The sequence below is a fragment of the Phacochoerus africanus genome, chromosome X, assembly GCF_016906955.1.
Source record: "Phacochoerus africanus isolate WHEZ1 chromosome X, ROS_Pafr_v1, whole genome shotgun sequence".
NCBI classification, from domain to species: Eukaryota; Metazoa; Chordata; class Mammalia; order Artiodactyla; family Suidae; genus Phacochoerus; species Phacochoerus africanus.
The window spans coordinates 55411640-55427940 of NC_062560.1; the positions used below are offsets into that span (position 1 = coordinate 55411640).

General features: G+C 36.5%; 1 protein-coding gene across 3 annotated transcripts in view; it reads right to left on the minus strand.

Moving 5' to 3' along the window:
• ZC4H2 (zinc finger C4H2-type containing) overlaps nucleotides 1–5131 on the minus strand; it is a 73703-nt gene extending 68572 nt beyond the window's left edge. Inside the window, exon 1 of one of the 3 annotated variants that reach the window (XM_047765292.1) lies at nucleotides 5014–5131. The gene's annotated coding sequence lies outside the window, so the exon portion shown is untranslated. The remainder of the gene's footprint in view (nucleotides 1–5013) is intronic. The other 2 variants (XM_047765295.1, XM_047765294.1) reach the window with 2 other exon arrangements.
• Nucleotides 5132–16301: the final 11170 nt, after the last annotated feature.

Sequence of the window (16301 nt, forward strand, 5' to 3'; positions counted from 1 at the left end):
TGGCCATAAAGAGAACTTTCCTTTCACAATGTGGAATTGTGCATTCCATGAAGGATCTCCTACTTCAGGACAGAATCTCTTTTCCTTATAATACTAGCTGCAAATGTGGTTACTAAATATAGGGGGGTGCACAAAATATTCCCTGGTGTAAAGCAATGGGAAAATGTGGTTGAAACATGGCTCACTTAAATAGTTCGTGAGGTTTTCTCATGACACTTCTTTCTTCTTTTTCTCTGCTTTTTTTGGGGGGGGCACACCGGTAGCATATTGAAGTTCCCAGGCTAGGGGTCGAATAGGAGCTACAGCTGCCATCCTATGCCACAGCCACAGCAACTTGGGATCAGAGCTGCATCTGTGACCTACACCACAGCTCACAGCAATGCCAGATCCCTGACCCACTAAATGAGGCCAGGGATTGAACCCACCTCCTGGTAGATACTGGTAGGATTTGTTTCCACTGTGCCACAATGGGAACTCCTCATGACCCTTCTTTTCCCAATCTCAAATTCAAATTTTAGCATTCTCTGGCTAGTCACAAGTCACAGGAATCTGAATTAATGCCAATATTCTTAGGGGAAGAGATGGAGACAGAGAGAGTAAAGTAGGTGGTTCTGGCCCTCTAACAATATCCACAACAGAGACAGAGGAAGAATAGGAAAGGAAGGGCCATGCATAACCATGGGACTCATTTGCAGACAATGAAAATCTAACCCAATCATGGTGATACCATCTGACTTATATCTGTATTCCCCTTCCTTGGGAAGGAATGAGGAAAGAGAAAGGTGGAAAAATACCTGGTACAGGTAGAGAGCCTGAGTGCTACATTGTCTAGTAAAATAGGAATTATTCAGGTAAAATGGTCATGGGAGGAGCAATGGTTTCCCAGTTAGAGAGAAAAAGAATAAGCAAAGACACAGAAGTATTAAACAACATGATATGGGAGATCAATATTTTTTGTAAGGAAGAGAAATTCAATTCAAACTAGCTTAAACAACAAAAAAAATTAGCATGAAGATAGAGTATAGTATGGAACCCAAGAAAAACAAGGCAGGTATGCTTAAAGGAATAAGCTGGCATCCAGGGACTCAACTGCTATCTTCAGTCTCCCTTTTCTCATCTCTGCATCTCTCTGTGATTTTGCTTCATCTTTCATAGCAGACCAGTTTTTCTTTTCCCCAGACCATATGGCATAAAAAATGGTTTCTGCCAACAGTTCTGAAGTGTACACTACTCAGCATAAGGAAGCAGGCAGAGTGGGCTTAAATCTCTTAGTCTTGATTCAATTTTCTGAGGAAGGACTATGATAGACAAAGATTGGTCAACTGCGGCTATGGGATCACATAATCAGAAAACTCTATAGCAACACTGGGATGAGTTGGGGAGAAGAGAAGATCCCAGAAGAAGAATGTTTATCAAAGGAGAATTGCAAATAGCATATTTCTGAGCATGAACTGGAATGCAGAGAAGGTAGGAGATAAGGCTGGAGAAGAGAAAGGAGAAAAGAAAGACTATTATGTAGCTTAAAGTGTATATGACAAGCTCTGGGGGTAGGTCTGAAAAGTCTTTAAGCAGAGAGGAGTTTAGTAACTCATCATTTTTATATAACTCATTCAAAAAGCAGTGTGGAAGATGGTTTGGAGGAGAGGAGTGAAGACAAGGAGCACAATTAGAAGTTGTTGAAATAGTTTTAAAAAAAGATCAGGGCCTAAACTAAGGCAAAATCTGTGGCAGTGCAAATGTAAAGGAAAGATGGATATGAGAGATAGTTAGGAGATAGTATTAACAGAGCTTATTAATTTAATTAGATGTGGTGGGGGTAGTGTGCAAGAGAGAGTCTAAGGTGACTTCCAAGTATCTGGCTTGGGAGACAAGGCAAAAGGTTTCACATGCTCTTTACTCACAACTGAATACAATGCTGAACAAAATCCAAATATTACCCACAATCCTTCCAACCTTCCCCATGGACTGGAGCTGGTATTGTTCACTCAGGGACTGGAGGCAAACCTCACAGGAGTTTTTCCTATACCAACATCTGAGCTCCTGGAAGAACTTACTGTCAATTGACTGTTCCAAGTACTAGATGAAGTGTTTTTATCCTCCCTGATCTTTTCAATTTACTTTCCTTGGGCAGAAATCTGGGTGATGCAGCTATAATTTCCTTTCACCTTATATCAGATACAAAAAGGACATACTCCTCCCTAATCTGTGGCTATATGTATTCTGCTACAATCTAGTAGAATTCCTAAGTGAAGTCTCTTTAAACAAGGGATATGCACACTCATTCATTTATTGAGGGTTTACTATGTTCCTGTACTATTCTAAGCACTGGAGATATAGCAGTGAACAAAACAGACAAAAATCCCTGTCCTCATGGAGCTTCCTTTTGAGTTATACACCTTACTATTCCTTGGTGCATATGCAGTTTATTTTCAGAAAGAGGTACAGCAGTCTTAAATGGTCATAAAATGGTCACAATCCCGTCATTTCATCTGTTTGTGCAAGAAGGTGAAATTATTGTTTTATAATAACAGGGTCTCCCTTTGGTGAGTTTTTTGGGATCTCCCTTAACAAAGAAGAAGAACATATTAGCATGGGAAGATGATGACTTCAGTTATGGACAAAGTGAATTTGAATTGTTTGGCGGTCATCCAGATGAAGATGTCTAGAAGATGGTTGGAATAGGGGGGATGTCTGAAGTAACAACATAGATTTGAAAGTCATCCATAGATTTTAAAGTAATAGAGTGTGGAGAGTAGAACAAAAGAAATAGTCCATGGAAAGGACCATAGGAAAACATAAACATTTAAGAGAGAGGTAGAGAAAGAGGAACTCATGAAAGTTACATGCATGAAAAAGCTAAAGAAGAAGGAAAAGAACTAGGAGAATGTGTGTTTAGAAGTCAAGTAAGGAGATAACTTCAAGCAAACTGAAGTAATCAACACTGTCAATGTGGCAGTGAGGCCCAAAAGAAAGGGGCTTAAAAGTGGTCATTGCATAGAGAAACTTATCAGTAATTGGTGTTCTTAACAAAAGAGGTTTCAGTGTAGGGGTGTAGATGACTATTTATTCCTGTGTTTCACTATAAACATAATAAATATGTGCTATGGAATATTATGGGTTCAATAAGTAAACAGAGAATAAAGGTTTTATGTTGCTAAATACAGATTTTAGAAGATCTAAGCAAATTCTCTTTAGAAGTCGGTTCTTTTGACTTGTTGATGGCCCTTGAAAAAGGCTGAATGCTAAATAGCTGTCTTCCTTTGAGCCTGAAAGGCAGGTCTGTATTATATGAAAGGAAAGGTATGATCCATGTGAGAACTCCACCCAAGATCACTGTCATGTTTGCAGTTGTAATACATATCCCCTATGTTAGGATTGTTCCTATTGATTAGTTTGCTGATTATTTCCATCTGGTACTTCTATTTAATTATCTAGGGGTGATTCACTCTTTTTCACCTTTCAAATCATTATTCTCTTTCTTCAATATTTTGTGGCTGTCTGGTCCTCATATCTAGATGTATCTCATATTGGTTTGGTCTTCATATCTAGATTATCTCAAAATCTATGTTTCATTTTAGTCTTACATTCCATTTGAGATTCCATTAATGTTTCATTAGCAATTCTTCTGGGGCCTCTCAGACTTCTTACATATGGTACAGCTATTTTTATACTTCCTAAAATGTTTAAAACTTTTATTAAATACACATTTGGAAGGGCACAGGATTTTTTTTTTTTTTTTTTGCTTTTTAAGGCTGTACCTGCCACAGATGGAAGTTGCTAGCACCCAAACTGGAGCTTCAGCTGCCAGTCTACACCACAGCCACAGCAATGTGAGATCCAAGCCACATCTGCGACCTATATCACAGCTCATGGCAATACCAGATCCTTACCTGAGCAAGGCCAGGGATCAAACCTGCATCCTCATGGATACTAGTCAGGTTCATAACCCACTAGCCATGATGGGAACTCTGGGCACAGGACATTTATAAATATGTTTATGCATTGTACTGAGTTCAAAATTGGTGAAATTTTTTATCATTATACATTACAGAAACTCCAAGCTTAATTTCAAAAAGATCAAGAAATAAGCCCCCAGAAAACCACACAATTTTCGTAAAAAGTCACTACCTCCATGTCAATTCTTAGTGTCAATATTTTGAAATTAACATATGTAATTTGGGAAGGACTACTGGAAGGTTCACTAAGTGGAGGGTTTACATAGAATTTTTACCCAGATGAACTTTGGGGAAATATACCTGAGCACTTTAAATATCTAGATGTATCTCAAAAAACTGCAAGGACTAGTCAGCTCCTGGGTGTCCAAGGGGGAGTGAACATCAAGCTAGGGCTAGAAAAATAGTGACAAGATATTAGAAGAATGTGAATGCTAAGTAGATCTTATACGCAATTGGATCTACTGAAAAAATAGCTCTAACTTTTACTGAGTGCTTACTCCATGCCAGGGCAAGTTATGTATGTTGAGTGCTTTACATGTACTCTCTCATTTTAGTCTCCTAACTAGTCTATAGGTGCTATATTTATAAGCATCTTCGCTCAAGGAAACATAGCTACTCGGCGGTGGGGCAGAAGTTAAAAATTGGCGCTAACTCCAAAGCCCATTCTCTAAACCAGAGGGAAGTGGGAGTAGATTCATGATTTAGAAAAAACACTCTTTTAGAAAAGTGAGAACGGACTTCAGGGAAACAACTCTAAAAGCAGGAAGACCAGAGAGGATGCTGTTGCAGTAGTCAAGAACTGGTTAGGGGCCGTCCCTTAACCACCGGAGTTATAAGGATAAGTGACTTGGTTAGAGAAGTTACTTATAAAATTCACCTGGAAGCGCTTCTGAAGTATGGATTGGAGGAAGTGAGAGTGAAAAATAAGTTAGGAGATTGTTGGGACTGTCAGTCTCAACAATCATTCTGCCTGTGGAGACAGGAGACTGACGAACCCAAATCCTCTGTCCTCTTTGGATTTTCAGAGCACACTGCACTTCTCCCACCTCACCCTTACCTTGACGTCGCTCCATCCAGGCCCTAGGAAGTGGGCTTTTGCGCACTTTTCTAGGTCGCAGACTGAGCCAGGACAGCTGCGCCAGCGGTGACGGCAATCGCCGCCGGGGGTGGGGCGCATGCGCGCGGTTGCTAGGCGACGGCGGCCAGGGCGCCGCGGCACTGTGTGTAGGCAGCGGGCGCCAGAGAAGGAGGAGCACGAGGATGCCGCTGCGACCGCGGCCCCGAGAGGGAGCTGCCACTGCTGTGTGGCCGCGGGGGCTGAGGGACGGGAATCAGGCCTGGGGGTTGCGTCCCTGAGCAGACTGGGGGCGGCGGTTCAGCCCGAGCTCGGGCCTAGTGCCCGAGGCTCCGGGCAGCTGGGCAAGCACCCCCCCGCCTCTCGCGCTCCCATTGCCTCTTCTCGCCCCTCCACGTCGATGGTGGTGAAGTTGGCGGCTCCAGGGAGCGCAAGGCACCAGGCTGCCTCCCTTGCACCCAGCTCCTCTTTGAGCGCGTCTCTCGTCCCGGCTCACGGACACCTGCGCCGCTGGCTCCTCTAGCCCGCTTAGCCCACCCCAGGCAGCGGGCGGGGGAGGGGCTCCCCCTGCAGGGGCTGTGTCGAGCTGGGCGACTACAGGAACCGTAGGAGAGTAGGGGTGAGTAGTGGCACCGCACTCGCCAGGTGCTGGGGCGCTTTTCTGGCCTCTGGGTCCCCGGGAGGGGACTGAAGCGCTGTTTTTTTCTGCAAAAGCTTCTGATGCCTCTCTTACATCTGCTCGCGGCTCCCTAATCCCTTCGATGTAGTTTTCCTTCTAAAAAGCATCACTCTTTGGTCTCAACTCGGCGTCCAGGAACGCAGGGTCGGTGCTTAAGGCCTGGTTTTGCTTCTTAGATGTCATATGTTGGTAATTTCTACGTACAGTCATGCAGCCAGGTCCCTGATTCTGGGATAGACGTTTCCAGTACCGTGCTTGCTCGCCCCTTTTCCATCCTTCTTGCCCTCAGAAGGCTCAGCATAACCTCAGGCTTCCAAAGAGCCAATTCTCAGGCTGCTTGTCGCTCCATGCCTCAAGGCTCGAACAGGCAACTGGTATGGCCCCTTACTTTTCAATTTTCTTGCTACTGGTGTGCTGAGAGCTTCTGAAAGCCGTGTGCCTGGCTTCTGACTCCTGACGTGTAAAAGTTAGGAAGACAGTACTTGTATTAAATAATACTAATAAAACAAACTAACAAACACACTCTCCAGTTGACTTCCAAAGTGGGATCAAACTTGAAGAGAAGTAGGGGAAAAGTGGCTGATTGCTACAGGGAGAACAGGTTTTACATACTACTCTTTATCCAGAACGACATACTTTTAAAAAATAAATATGATGAGGAAACCTAAAATGTTCCTAATAAAAGCAAGGATATGTTATAATCTATCTGTTCTTTCTAGGGTAGCCTGCAGTTGAGAGTAGTTGCTCCAAAAAGCATTGAAATGAGGAACCTGAAGTGATATTTTGGACAGGGTGATTCGATGAGGATCTAAAGTTTGTAGGTACTTTTTGAAAATCGACAACATTATCTTTAAGGAGTGAGGTTGTTTCTTTAAGAGCAAATGGTTGAAGAAAATTACAATTCACAGTTGACCCCTTTCAAAAGTGGACTAAATTTAGATAAATTGTAATTTTGATTGTAAGGTACTTCTGTGTGCAGACAATGAAAGATGAGTTCCTTCTTTATTTGGCTCTCTTCCCTCCACGCTGTTTTTTAAGCCATTTCAGGTTTATTCTATTTGAAAAAGAGAACAAAATGAAAAAGAAGTGCAATAATGAAAAAGCTAAATTTAATTTTGGGTAAATACTTTTAGGCTAAAGATTTTGAAAAAGGATAGAGATGTCATTTGTGTTTAGATAACTTTATCTAGTGAATCAGTCAAGACTGACACCTCTGATAGTTGTTGGTAAAATGCTTTGCTTTGGAAGCTTTCCTGTTTGACATTCTCTTGGGTATGGCTTAAAGCACTCATAATTCTGGTTTCACTGCCAAATAACCTTGGACCTCAGCTTAGTATTGTTTGTTTTGTGAAAGTGAATTGGCAAACTGACATGCTTCTTGGTGCTAGATTCCAAAGTTAGAAATGTTTTTGTATTAGAAAAGTTCTTGATGAATTAAACTTTGAATTATTTGAAATAATAATGTACCATGTGGATACTTGTTGTTCATCTTCATGTACTTTTAGAAGCAGGCAGTAATTTGGATCCGATTTAAAATTCTATTATAATGATTATGTCTGTGAAGGTGCTACATACTCAAGGGCATTTATATAGAATATCATAACCACATTATAAGATAATATTAATAGTTCATTTTACAAGGCACTTGATGTGAACTCTGGAATGAGTTAGTTTTTTTTTTAAATTGACTTTCAACAAGCTTTTATTTTCTGGCTTCACTGAGTGCCTGTACTAGGTACTGTGAATAGAACAGAAACAGAAGTTAAATTGCTTACCCATTGGAGAAAGAAAATACATACATGAGACATTGTGGTCAACAGATGGAACACAGAATAGTACAAAATAGGAACTAAAAGAATTAACAGTTAAATGGAGATCTTTGGAGATTGATGTTCATCTGAGAAGGCATTATAGAGAAAGCCAGACTTGATTTTGTTTTCCATAGAAGTGTAGACTTTTTTGGAAGGGGAGGAGTTGAGTGTAGCATGAGCTGAGGCACCTGATTTTCTAATCTTCACTAATATTTTCTAATCTTTTCTAATATTACTCTTCTGGATAAACTTAAAGGGGGAGGGGCCTGTCAGTGACAATGAACTCTGTTGTGGGCATAAATTTTTTTGATAAATTACATACTAAGTTATTAAATTAAATGTAAATGATTTTTCAAATGTATGTACTTTATAAGTCAGATTTAAAATAACCTTCCTATTTCCTGGGGCAAGTAAGAATGTTTTCTAAGCAGATAGAATATCAGGTTCACATATTTTTATAACTTGTACATTTTCGCTGTCTCCTAAGACAGTTAAAATCTAAGTGTTTTGTACAAGGCTGATCTGATTAGTACAACTTTAGATTATTAATATACTACAAAGACCATTTTTTGATAGAATAAATTAGGGAAATTCTATGAACAGCATGAAATTTGGTCCATTAAAATATATGATAGCTTAGTTTTTATACTGTTAATTAGTACTACTCTTTCTATTGTTTTCTGAAAACAAAGAGAGATATATCGGAGTCCTGCAAATTGATGTCTGTCAGAGTTCTAAAGTAATGCTATTAATAGCCCATGTGTTAATATTTGGCAACTAACATCAGTATTTAAACTGCAGTTATAAACCTATGCAAAATTTATGGTACTTTTCTAACAACTACCTGCTGTGTTGATAATCAGTTACATGACTAGTCTTCTGGGTTTTTGTCAACCATTGCATGGTGATATTTGTATGTAAAAAAAATATGTATGTAACAACAAGAAAATACACTGCAGCTGTATCAAAAAGAGAGGTTATGTCACCCCCAACTGAAACTTGCATATTAGAATTCCAAATACAAAGAATTTTTGAGTTAATTTGCAGATATGCTCTAAGGAATGATATACCCAAGCTTAAAAATTTTCAAGGCTTCTATATATCATCTTATATTTTTTGTTTGATGTCTTTTGCTGCCAGCAGTAGTTATTGCTAAAAAACTTCAATTCAAAGTAGCTAATAGTTTCAATGAATATACTTGTTTTGAGCATCCTTTGCTTAGGATGTCAGCTATTAGTTAAATAAACAATTAATAATTAGAGAACAGAATGGTCCACACAGACACAGTCGATGATCATTGTTGGAAGTTAGCCAGTTAACACCAAAATATTTTTAGAGGGTATTGGGGTCTTCTTTGCGTTGTCACTAAGCATTATTGCACAATTCTGTTCTTAGCTGCTTGTGCTGGTTATCTAAAGGGAAACTCTTTGGAAAGAGAACTGGTGAATTCAAGTGATGAGGAAACTGTTGATAAAATTAGAATTACCTTATATGTCAAGTTCTAAGTACTATGGTGGTTTCAGGTAGGTATACATCTTAGGTATATTACTAAATCTCACTGGTAGCAGCATGTGAAATAGGGTAAGGAATTATTAGTTTTGTTGCTATATAATAGGTAACCCTCAATATTTTTACCACCATATTACTGAGTCTGAAAGTAGATCAGCATTAGACTAAGTACCAATGATGTATCCATAAGTTGTAATTTTCTTTAAATGTAGTTTCAAAAGTGTTGTCATATTCCTAAGTATGATCTTTAATATGTCAATGGATTGAAAAATTTCTCAGCTGAGTATATCCCCTTATTTTATTATGAAAGCTTATGGGAAAAATGGCTTTTACCCAACATTATTTTTGGAATATATTTTCTGGGACATAACCTTTTTCACTAAGTGAAAAATACCCATAGCCAATTCCATATAGGAAAATATGTGTACAGTAGAATTCCTTCTTAAATTATGGTACCTACATATAGAAGATGTAAACTAATATTCACAGAAGGCCTTCATATAGAAGATGTAAGCTAATATCCACAGAAACTATTTCACACAAAGTTATCATTCTCTTAATATCATATAGTATAAATTGTTAACTCTCTTGGGACTATCAGCACCCAAAAGTTTCCCTGTGGTCTGATTAATTCCTATTTTTTTAACAACTGATGTACCTTAGGGATTTGATGGTGAGTCTTTGTTACTGAAAGAGAAGCTTTTTGTAGCAATTTTAAAATGCAATAAATATTAACTGAAAACCTGAAGTCAATTCAATTATTAATTTCCTAATTAATAATTAGGAAAATGGGTGTTTTCTAACAATCTTCATTAAAACTATTGTTCAGTATTAGTATCTCCATAACCTTTCATATCCTGAATTATATGATTCCTCATTATGTTCACTTTCTGTACCTCATTGCCACTTTTCCTAACCTCTGTGGATATTGGTTTGTTCTGTCATTTCTACTGATCTACTTCTATGGCTCTGAAATTAATTTTACAAAATACATTTATATTTTTAAAAAGTTATTCAGGAAAGATTTTCTATCACAGTTTCAAAAGCTGGATCCATATCAGGTAAACTGCATTTGAAACTGGGTGATTCAACTGGAAGTGGCATCAAGAAGAAGACTAGCCCAAGTTATTTTTAAAAGCTGTGTCTAACTCAGACAATTTTGAATCACTAGACTTTTACTTAAAACATAGTTTTCTTTATTGTAGAAAGGAAAAAGTCAGAATTTAGTTACTTCTGAAATAAAAGTATGGATCCTTTCATTCAGATTTGTTCGGAGTTTTTCATTATATCTTTATCATCTAAACTGTATGTATAGGTATTTTTTAATGTAGACTAAAAATTAATATCTTCTCTATTTTCCCCTTCTATCTTGTTACTACACTGTATGTTTATACAGTATCTTTCAACTGAGGAATTCAAAGCATTCTTTTTTTTTTTTTTCAAAGGACTGTACCAGCAGCATATGGAGGTTCCAGGCTAGGGGTAGAACTGGAACTTTAGCTGCCAGTCTACACCACAGCCACACCAATGCAGGATCCTAGCCGTGTCTGTGACCCACATCACAGCTCTCTACAACACTGCTGGATCGTTAACCCACTGAGTGAGGCCAGGGATCAAAACCTCATCCTCATGGATACTACTTGGGTTCATTACCACTGAGCCACGATGGGAAGTCCTGTGACATTAATTACCATCAACATGGAATTTTAGTTTTCAGATTGAAAAGTAGTTGATATATCAGTAATCAGTAATAAGTTTGATTTCACAGGTCATACATAAGCCTGTCTCATTACTTATTAGTTGCTCTCTGCCCTTTGCAGGGCTGGGCATATATCATATACTAATTTATTTAATTATACTTACTGAGTTTAACTTCTAAATGTGCACATAGAGTCCTAATATTTTGTTTCTTTTCTGTGTACTTTCAAGCTAACATTATTAACTGAGTTGTTTTTGCTTGTCATCAATAGATTTAATTATCATGGATTGTATTGCTACTGCTACCATATTGGTACAGATACCTGTGATTCCATAGAAGGGAAAACATAGGGGTATAATAAAATGGGTATCATATTTTATATGTTGCAACATTTTCTTAATTTGTAATAACTTTAGAAAAATTTGGTCTAAAATGGTTGAAGTTTTGAATTTTAGAATTTTTTTTTAATGTGCTGTAGTTTTCATAGCTTCCTTGTGTATGTAGTAACAAGAACTTGGTTGGAGTTCCCATCATGGCTCAGCAGAAACGAATCTGAGTAGCATCCATGAGGACACAGGTTTGATACCTGATCTTGCTCAGTGGGTAAGGATCCAGTGTTGCCATGAACTATGGTGTAGGTCACAGACTAGGCCAGCAGCTACAACTCTGATTTGACCCCTACCCTGGGAACATCCATATGCCTTGGGTGTGGCCCTAAAAAGGCAAAAAATTTAAAAAATGAACTTGGTTATCAAAGTATTCCTGTTAGGAATTTTACTTTAATAAATAGATGGGAACAATTTATAGTTAGCATACCAATGAATTATACGTAAAGAGATCTTTCTGAAATAATTGAAGGTTCCTTGAAGCTCCTTTTCTTTTAAGTAATTTAATATCTTCTCTACTATCTCGTTTACACTACTGGTTTGCTTAGCAAACTCTTCATAAATAATACTAAGTTTGATTTAATCTCGGCCCCTGTCCCAGTTACCACAAATTCTGAATCATTGTGGTCCAACTTATAGTAAAACAAAATTTCCTTAATTCAGGCCTACAAATCAAAAATTTGTTATATTCATGCTAAAAATATCTTTGTTAGAGTGCTTACCCTGTGCTGGTGATGGATTCCACTCCACAGGAAAAGCAGCCGGAGTCCTATCAGAGATTAGGACATATCGGAGCTTTTTTTACTGGCTATCAAAGCACTGATATTTAATTAAAATAAGTGCTAAGATGGATGAATGTAGGAACAGCTAGGTTTTATGTATGTAAAAATGTCTTCTAAGTGCTCTGTTGAATATATGAGAGAATATAAATTGCATCAGGCTCTTTACTAGGAAAGGAATTTGAATATCAGTTAACAGTTTAAATAAAATTAGGGCAATAGTTATGATGAACTGCTTTCAGATGTTTTAAAAACTACATTAGCAATATTATTTTCATGTAAATTCTGCGCATTTACAAATTTTTCTTATCAATTCATCAGATTAGGAAAGTAAAGTGTTCATTCAAAGTAGTCTTAATATGTTAATGGTGTTGCAGCAGCTCTGAAAGTAGTTAAACTTCAGGACCTCCTTCACCAGTTCTGAATTAATAATCGTATAATACGTATATGCAAATTAATATAGATTTGTTTTGTTTATGTTATGATGCAGTAAGCTCTAAAACCCAGATTTATTGTGTTATGAAATAAAATTTTTCTAACAAGAAGCTGGAATAAATTTCATTTAACCAAGAAGAGCACAACCATACCTAACAATGGGGTGCTAGAGTCTTGTTATTTACTATTGATTTTCTTTTGGAATGGAAAAACTGCTTGTTCTCTGCTTCAGTGCCTTTTACAGTAATGATAATTTGCCTCTACTGTGTAAGCTCTTTGCTCTTCACTTATAGGTCTTTGGAGTAAGAGCAAAGGAAGCAATAACACCAAGGTTGTTGGATTGACTAGAATAAAAAATTAGCTCTCTGGAAATTTTTAACTGATTAGAACACTCTCCATCTCCTGCCCCCTTTGCCATTATGGATGAGAGGAAGAGAGACTGAGTATTCACATAACACTTTCTCATAGCCAAACATCCAATGCAGAAGAGGAATTAGAGAAATCTATTTATTAGTAGTCTGCACTAACAGAAGGAGGCTGCAGTTTAAAAGAAAGTTTAAAGGCATTTTATCTTGGAAGGTAATTGTTTTATTTCCATTTGAATATGAATGTTTCTAATCCAGGTAGTCCCAGAACTGCATAAAATATCTTGTTTAATGAATTTTCTAATTAACTAAGGATTAATTCAAGTATGTAATGAAACTGGGTCAAGGATACTTTGCATAACCTGTTTGGAGCTTTAGGTTGTGCATAATTTTGTTTGTTGACCACTGACCCAATTGTGTCTGTCTTGATTAAGGATTTTTGGTTGCAAATAACAAAGATCTACTTCAAACTAAATGAAAACAAAAAAGGGTTTATATTAAGGATACAAAAGGTTCTCATGGAATTCAAGGGCAAAAAGTATAGCTTGGGCACATGAGGGAGTATAACTAGAATTGAAAAGCTGCCAATGGCTATGAGAGCTTTCCTCCTTTCTCTCTTCCCTTCCCATCCTTAGAGCCAAAGGGGTCTCCTGTTTATCTGTTTCTTTCAGCTTGTCTGCTTTATTCTTCTCATTCCCTAGCTCACCTGGAGCTTCCAAGTTTACATATTCTAAATTTACATATTCTAAATTAAGCTTCCAAGTTTACACATTCTAAGTATCTAAGCTGGTTAAGTATCCCATGTTGTCACGGCAGTGGTTTGATCCCTGGCCCGAGAACTTCTGCATGCCACAGGGGCAGCTAAAAATTAAATGCTACTTTTTATTCCTAGTAATTTTCTTTGCTCTGAAGTCTACTTTATGTGAAAGTGTTCTTAAACATTTCATGCTTCAAAAGAATGTCTTTTTTTCTATCCATTTACTTTCAATCTATACATGTTGTTATGTTTGAAGTGAATTTCTTGTAGACAGCATATATTAGAGCATTTTTTTAAATCACTTTGCCAATCTCTGTATTTTAATTGGTTAATTTAGGGTATTTATATATTAAAATAATTATATGTTAGGACTAGAATTTTTAAAAATTGTTGTAAAATATGAGTCTCTACTTTCTTAACAAACAATTAAGAATCCAATATTATTATACAGAAGATCTTTAGAACTTTCTCATCTTGTATGACAAACTCTACCATTTAATACTCCCCATTTTCCTTCCCCTGCAAGCTGTTGGCAACTACCATTCTACCTTCTGCTTCTATTAGTCTATGATTCTGACTAATTTAGACCACTTTAGACACTTCAGATAGGTAGAATTATGGAGTGTCTGCTGTTCTTTGACTGGCTTATTTCACTTAGCATAATGTCCTTAAGATTTGTCCATGTTGTAGCATATAACAGGATATCCTTATTTTTAAAGACTGAATAATATTCCATTGAATGTATTTACTGCATTTTCTTTATCTACATACTCATTAATGGATACTTAAGTTGTTGCCACCTCCTGGCTATTGTAAATAACGCTATGAACATGGGAGTGCAAATACTTTTCGTGATCCCATTTTTACTACTTTTGGATAAATACTCAGAAGTGGGATTGTTGGATCATATGGTAGTATTCAAAAAAATTTTGAGGAACTTCCATGCTGTTTTCCATAGCAACTTCACCATTTTACATTTCCACCAACATGGCATAAAGGTTCAGTTTCTAAACATTTTCTCAACACTTGTTATTTTCTGTTTTAGTTTTCTTTTTTATAATGACCATCCTAACAGGTGTGAGGTAATATTTTCATGTGGTTTTGGTTTTCATTTACTTGATAATTAATGATATTTGACTATCTTTTCACAGACATGTTGGCTGTTTGTATGTCTTCTTTGGAAAAATGTTTATCCAAGTCGTTTCCTTTTTTTTTTTAGTTTATTTGTGATTTATTCTTTATTTATTTTTTAATTAAAGTAGACTTGATTTACAATGTTACATTTCCTTGTTTTTAAATGAATATTTATTTATTTAATTTATTTATTACTATTGAGTTGTAGGAATTTCTTATATATTTTAAAAATATGGCTTGCAAATATTTTCTCCCATTCCAAATGTTGGTTTTTCACTATGTTGATCATTTATTTTGCTGTGCATTTGCTTTTTAGTTTGACATATTCCCATTTGTCTAGTTTGACTTTTGTTGCCCTGTACTTTTGGTGTTATGTCTAAGAAATCATTTTTAAGACCAATGTTATGAAGCTTTTCCTCTTTGTTTTCCTTTAGGAGTTTTATGGTTTCATGTCATACTTTTAATTCTTTAATCCATGTTGAGTTGATTTATATGTATAAGTATCCAGTTTCATTATTTTGCATGTGGACATTCAGTTTTCCAATATTATTTATTGAAGAGACTGTCCCCATTGTGTGTTCTTGCTACCCTGTCAAAGATCAGTTAACTGTATACAGGCGAATTTGTTCCTGGACTTTCTCTTCTCTTCCATAGGTCTGTGTTTGTCTTTATGCTACTATTATACTGTTTTATTTAGTGTAGCTTTGTAATATTTTAATATTACTTTTTAATATTACTTTTTAATATACAAAGTGTGATGCCTTCAGTTTTGTTCTGTTTGCTGTAAAAAAAGGCCATTTGGGTTTCGATAAGGATTGCATTGAATGTAGATTGCTTTGGGTAGTATGGCTGCTTTAACTGTATTAAATCTTCCAATCTATGAACATGAGATATCTTTCCAATTATGTATGTCATCTTTAATATCTTCCAGCAACATTTTGTTGATTTTCAGTGTACAAATCTTTAGACTTCCTGATTAAGTTTTTCCTAATAATTTTGTTCTTTTTGATGCTGTTGTAATTACAATTATGTTCTTAACTTTCTATTAGATGTTCATTGTTAGTGTATGGGAACACAGCTGATATTTTTCTCTTGATTTTGTGTCCTGAACTGATTCGGATGCCTTTTAAATTTATTTTACTTACATAATTGATCTAGATTAGCAGCAGTCTTCAGTACTATGTTGAATATACGTGGTGAAGGTGAGCATCCTTGCCTTGTTCTTGATCTTATAGAAAGAGCTTTCAGATCTTAACTGTGGGCTTTTTATATATGGCCTTAATTATGTTGAGGCAATTTCCTTTTATGACTAATTTGTTGAATATTTTTTTATAATAAAAGGGTGTTTAAATTTGTCAAAGCTTTTTCTGCATCTGTGAGATAATCATATATTTGTTCCTTTATTCCTTTGTTAAGGTGATTGAACTATCTTTGAATCCCAGGAATAAATTCCACCTGTTTATGATGTATGATCCTTTTAATGTTCTATTGAATTTAGTTTGCTAGTATTTTGTATATGATTTTTGCATATTATTCATTAGGGAAATTAGCCTGTAGTTTTCTTTCTTCTAGTATCTTTTTTTATGCCTGGGATATCAGGCTCATGCTGGCTCATAAGTTGAGTTTGCAAGTATTTCCTCATCTGATTTCTAAAAAGAGTTTGAGAAGGATTGGTGTTCTTCCTTTTTAAATTTAATATTATTGAAGTATAGTTGA